Below are 5,809 nucleotides of genomic sequence, written 5' to 3' on the forward strand. Positions count from 1 at the left end.
AGGAAAGAAACAAAAACAAAGCGAGGCGTGGGGGTCCGCTTCGAAAAGGTATAAGGTGTTGCCAGGAGGCATTTCGCTGAATCATGATTGCCAACAGTAAGAACCACCTATACATGATAATTTCGCGGTGAAGAGAACGGCTAGAAACCCTTAGAAGAAAGGGGCCCACCCAGATATTGAGATTCAGTCGTTGTGTTGTAGTTGTTGGAATTTCTACAACGAATACGTTGCCGCGAGAATTTTTCGAAACGGCGCCGTAACAGCGGAGTTACACGCGTTTGACGATACTCGTCTCGCTCTTTCCTTCGCAATGCTCCGTTCGCTGGTTCGTCACTCTTCCTGGCCGAGTGTTCGAGGAGCAGAGAGCGAAGTTACCTGCAGGCAGACAAAAAAGGTTCTCAGTGCTGATCGTGGCGGGACTCTCAACTCTATGCGCGTTTGCGTTAACTTGAAATCAGGTGGTTTGCAGTCCATTAAAGGGCCTCTGAAAATAACGTCGGAAAATATAAAGAACGAGATCGTTATTCTCTCATCGCGTTTCCTCTCTATTCGGCACACTTCGTGACGCCCGCTGTCTGGTCACATGACGTCACGAGGAAATAAGCTCTTGATTGGTGTATATACGACAGCTATAGTGAACTGTCTCCTACTACTGCTGTGTCATGCAGTCACCCGCCCGTTGTGCCTTGTCTCGCATGCGAATCATGCGCGATTGAGTGATTTCTGTTCGTTTTGCGCGTTTTGGAGTGCGCACACGGAACGAATGTTCGATCTTCAGCTATTTTCTTACTTTGAGCTCGATTATCTCAAAACAGTTTTATTGCGATAGCAATTATATGGACAGTCTCGGCTGGAAAATGTCCGTCCCCGTCGCCGTCATTCACCGTATATGTATAAGTATGTATATATATAGAAAAGCCACAAAGAAAAATTATTCAGAAATTCTTTCCGACGCGCGGAATCGAACGGGCGACCTCTCACATTGCAGCCCGCCGCGTTAGACGTTAGGCCACGACAGCACCGTCTTTCAGGCTGCTAACGGCGAGGTATTTATATACACCATGTAATTCAGTTTGCTTTCTTAGTGGCCACATAGATGGCGCGACGTGCACGCGTGTGGCGTGCTTTAAAGATCGTCGCCCCGCTCCTGCGAACGCCGTTGCTCTTCGCTCTACAGGGCGTGGTCGCTTTCGTGCGCTTATCTCGAGGAAAGAACGGGCGGCCGGTGGGGTGCTTCGCTTCGCTCGCTGCAGCGGCCGCGTTTGTGAAAGGAGCGCGCTGTTCAAACAGAAATAAGTAACAACTGTGACAATTCGTTCGCGCTCGTCTTGTGTGTACCTGTTCGTTCGTTTCGTGCGTCCTGCTTTATGTTTGAGCAGTGCGCTTCAAGTGTCGAGCTGTGACGCATTAGTTCGCGCTCGTACTTTGTGCGTTCTTTTCGTGCGTCCTTTGGGCTCGAGCGACGCGCTGGCAATTTCGAGCTGCTTTCCGTTCTTCGCGTTACATTACAACTTATTGCTATCGCATTCATTGCTTCGCCGTTGCGGCGAAACTGTGACTTTTTTTTATTATTTAGGTACCATTACTTCCTATGTATTCCATGATAACCACGTGCTTATTTTTTCTCTATTCTGCACGAGAGAACACAACTACTGAACCAAAATTGAAATTATGAACTTCACAGTTTGTGTGCTACAAATTTCGAAAGCTGGAATATAACTCAACATTTAGGTCCCAGTGGTGAATTCGCCAAAATAGTATTATTAGTCAGCCTTTAATGAATCTGGTTCAGTTAAAAGAGCGCGAGATTTGCAAGAAAGTAATATCCGTATTAGGTCGACATCCCTTATAGTTACTGTGAAAACAGTTCCCCAACATGGTAAAAATTTCGTGGGACGTATAGGGCTTGCCCTGTTCCCTTAAGGGCATAAATATTCAGCTGAAGCAGTTGGGTGGATTTCGTGAGCGTTGGCGGCAAATATAGTGTTCGGCCGAGTGATGTAATCGCATGGTTGCAACAGAAACATATTACACATAGCCTAACATGCCAAGACGGTAGCTTCAATTTCCGCAAACAACAGAATATGAAATCAAATATATGTAGTGTAGCAGCGAGCAGGCTCCTCACCTGGTCCACGGATCCGCGGCGCGGAAGTTCTTGAACCACGGCTTCAGGGCATTCAGTTCTTTACCGGCGATCATCAGCCGCAGACTTCCAACTATGTCCCGAGGATTGTAGCTAGAGATCTTTGTGCTCCAACCAGTGCCGATCCCGTCCGCCCCATTCACGAGTACCATGGGGAGCACCGGAATGCAGTACTATAGGGCTCGACGCGCTGGTTGTCGTCATACAGGTACTCCAATATCGGGTCATCCAAGGCGGGAAAGATGAGGCGCGTCAAGGGAGACAGCATCGTGAAGACGTATCGAGGGCTTGCAGCGTCCTTGCCGCCCTGCAGCCTCGTGCCGAACTGACCAATCGGCTCCAACAAGTTGATATTGTTCGAGCCGACAAAATTATGCGCCATGTTGACAATGGTCGACATGAGGGACGCTTCACCGTGATGGTAGGCCGAGTGCTCGGCCACGGCACCTGCCAGCTGGGAGACCTTCACCTCTCGCTTGTCGTCACGTGTCAAGCACGTAAAAAGCACCTTCCGTTGGCCCGGCTTCAATCCATCCATTAGGGAAGGGATTGAGCGCGCAATGTCCTTAAAACAAAACAATACCAATTCCTTCAGGATGAACTCTTTGTAGGTGACGCTCGCGGTGTGTTTTCCGTACAGGTACAGCTCGGGCAGGTCCGTCTCGCGCCGCTGCTTGCGCTCCTCCATTGCGCTCCGGAGCCAGTCCTTGCGCTGCTCGATCATCTCCTTGCTGAAGGCCAGCTCGATGGCCTGGTCGTCTTCGGGGCCCTCATAACGGAACGTGATGCGGTGCCTCGTCATATTTGTGAAGTATAATTTTGCCTCTGCAGAGGTGCTCGTTCCAAGGCCCTTGAAATATTTTATTTTCCAACGCTGCCAGTCGTCGGTGGCAGCCTTCCAATCAGCGAACTCGGGTTGCGAGTAGAACAAACGCTCGTCGTTTCCGCGCGTCGCCTTTATAACGGGTGTGATGAACTGCTCGAGGAAGGGCATCCTGAGCAGGGATGGCCAAAAGTGATGTATTAAATTGATAAGGAGGCCGTTTATGTGGGAGCCATCTTGGTCTTGATCTGTCATGATCATAAGGCGCCCGTAGCGTAGGCTTAAGAGGTCGTCGGTCGTGCTGTACTCCTTCTGGTACTGCAGATAGGAAGAGAATGAAGCATTGACTAGTTTTCTTTGTTCGTCGCACTTGATACTGCGAGTACTGTCATTACGTGACAAATAAGTGGACCATTTCCAACTAGAACTCTACAAGGGCTACGCGACTTGGTGTTTGCTCGGTATGGCACGAAGAGAAACGAGAACGCTAAACAATGTGAGTAGCTCTCGAGAGCAAGGCGAAGCTCAGACGCCTTGGCGGTGAGATATCTGAGGTGACTCGGTTTGCAAAACATACCGTATACATACCTGCCAAGTGTCCCGGATTACCGGGGAGACTCCCGGATTTTGAACGTTTCTCCCGGTTGTACGGGTCATAGGAAAATCTCACGGAAATCCAGTTTTGCCCCGCGCGTCCAGTGCTTTGTCTGGCCACATGAGCAAAGTTGTATGGCCACGTAGCAGAAAGGATTCTTCTTCTTTTTATTGCATGAAAAGTCTCGACGGGTTTTTGCTGTCGCCGTCATGTCCTTCCGGTCTGAAGTCCGAATTGATAAGACCCCCTCGCGCATTGTATGTTCTACCGCGCGTAAACGTGCGCGAGCGGGGGCGACGAACGCGGCCGAAGCAGAGTTCAAACAAGACGGCCCATCGCGCGGAAGGTGCATGCGATAACATCACCCCGCTCGGAAGGCCTGCCGTCGAAGCAGACAGGAAATGCCCCGCCCGTCTTTATCGAGCCTTAAGAGACGCAAAGACGCCAGGGGGGAGGGGGGTGTCGCGTCGCGCGAAGAGCAACTTTGAACTTTGAATCTAAGGGCGCGGTAGCGATCACTGGTACGCGCGCTATCTCGAAAGCCATCACAGCGGGCGGCTCGTATTCTACGTGCTGCGCTCTCAACGCGAAGTGACTTTGCGGGGAGCATCTCTCCCTGGAGCGGCCGTATTCTCCTACACCAGCGTTTTGTATTTATGCGAGATTGGATGCAAAACAGTTAGCTGCCAGCCTCACTTCGTGTAACATTACAATTTGTTGCTATCGCATTCATTGCTTCGCACTTGCGGTGAAACTTGCCTTCAAATTATCTTGCCTTCAAAATTTTGTGTCACTACTGCTTTAAGTGGAGAGCCCAGCACTTATAAGGGTTGCCGTTACCGATGTCTGTCGACTCAACAGCCATCGGACTCTACAGTGTCGAGATAGCGCGTTCGCCAGCGCTCGCAACCGTCCCCGTCTCAACGGTACCACTTACGGTCCCAATTGCCCGACGAAATAACTGGTACAAGCCACGACAGGCCTCGCACGCAGGGCGATGTTATCGCATGTGCCCTTCGCGCGACGGTGACGGCCGGGTCGTTTCATCTCTGCTTCAACCGCGTTCGTCCCTAGCGCTAGCGCGCTTTTACTCGCACGTGAAACAGACGATGCGTAAGCGATGTTATCGGTTTGGACTCTGTACAGATCAGCGGCGACCGCAAAATCCCGTTGACAGTGTGCATATAATTGCTATCGCAGTAACCCCCCCCCCCCCCCCGTTGTGTAGATCTCCCGGATTCCGTTTTTTTTTTTTCAAACTTGGCAGGTATGCGTATATATTCGTGTAGTGGCCTTTCTTAAACTCCCTGGAAAACATATTTAAAAATTGCCTATATATTTATTAGCCCCCCTTTGATTTTAGAGAAGGTTAGAAGTGTTGTGTGGTGCGAGAATTCGGAAGCTCTTTCTTTCTTTTTTCGTACCGCCCGACCGGCTGGTCGGAAGTTCAAAATCGATGAAGTATGTGTGCGACGACGGTGCTCTCAAGAAGGTACACTCAGAAGAAATAATGCACAGAGGTGCGCTTTCCGAGCCAAACATAGAAAACTCCCTTGTGCACTACGCGACAAAGACGCAGAGAGAGCGACGCATACGCTATTTCGAAGGAAGGAGATGCTGTGCGTGCAAGCGATTGACATCGCAAGAGAAAAACATTACGGATAGAGCGTTTAAAGCCAGCAATGAATAGATACGAAGCTGAATGAAGGGAAAGAACATTTTTATCTACCGTCCTCGAAGCAAAAAAAAGTTTGTCGCTTATATCTTCTTGCTCTTTTCGCTTCTCCCAGTACACGCGGGTACTGCAGTTAAATAAAGGCATGTACCGCCGGAAATATTTATGAAAAAGAAACGTGTCTATATTTCTGTAATGGACGCACCCGCGATTTTTCCTACAAATCTCGGGTAAGAAACCTGCGGCCATTACACGAGTAGGTACGGTATATTGTTTTATACTAGGCGGGATTATGATCAAATAAAGATGTCAGTTTCACTGCACTTTCGACACGAAAACTAGTTGAGACACAGCCGGTACATACATCAGCCAGCACGCTTCATACCCCTCAAAACATCTCGACCATTCATCTAGTCAGATAGGCTGCGCATTCACGGCCAAGGAGAAACAAAAGTGTGCTCGCTCCTTCGGTGTTCTTGCGGTCTGCACAAGAAGTACGCTTCAAAATTAACACTTTCTTTTTTGTGGCCCCCGCGCGAACATTCAAAGGCGGCTGGAGCGTATACTGGC

At 49.7% G+C, this 5,809-nt stretch overlaps 1 pseudogene; it reads right to left on the reverse strand.

The window, feature by feature from the left end:
• Positions 1 to 2,124: 2,124 nt before the first annotated feature.
• On the reverse strand, positions 2,125 to 3,287 carry LOC119391267 (DNA topoisomerase 2-alpha-like; annotated as a pseudogene).
• Between the last annotated feature and the right edge of the window lie 2,522 nt (positions 3,288 to 5,809).

The sequence above is a fragment of the Rhipicephalus sanguineus genome, chromosome 4 (assembly GCF_013339695.2).
Source record: "Rhipicephalus sanguineus isolate Rsan-2018 chromosome 4, BIME_Rsan_1.4, whole genome shotgun sequence".
Taxonomy (NCBI): Eukaryota; Metazoa; Arthropoda; class Arachnida; order Ixodida; family Ixodidae; genus Rhipicephalus; species Rhipicephalus sanguineus.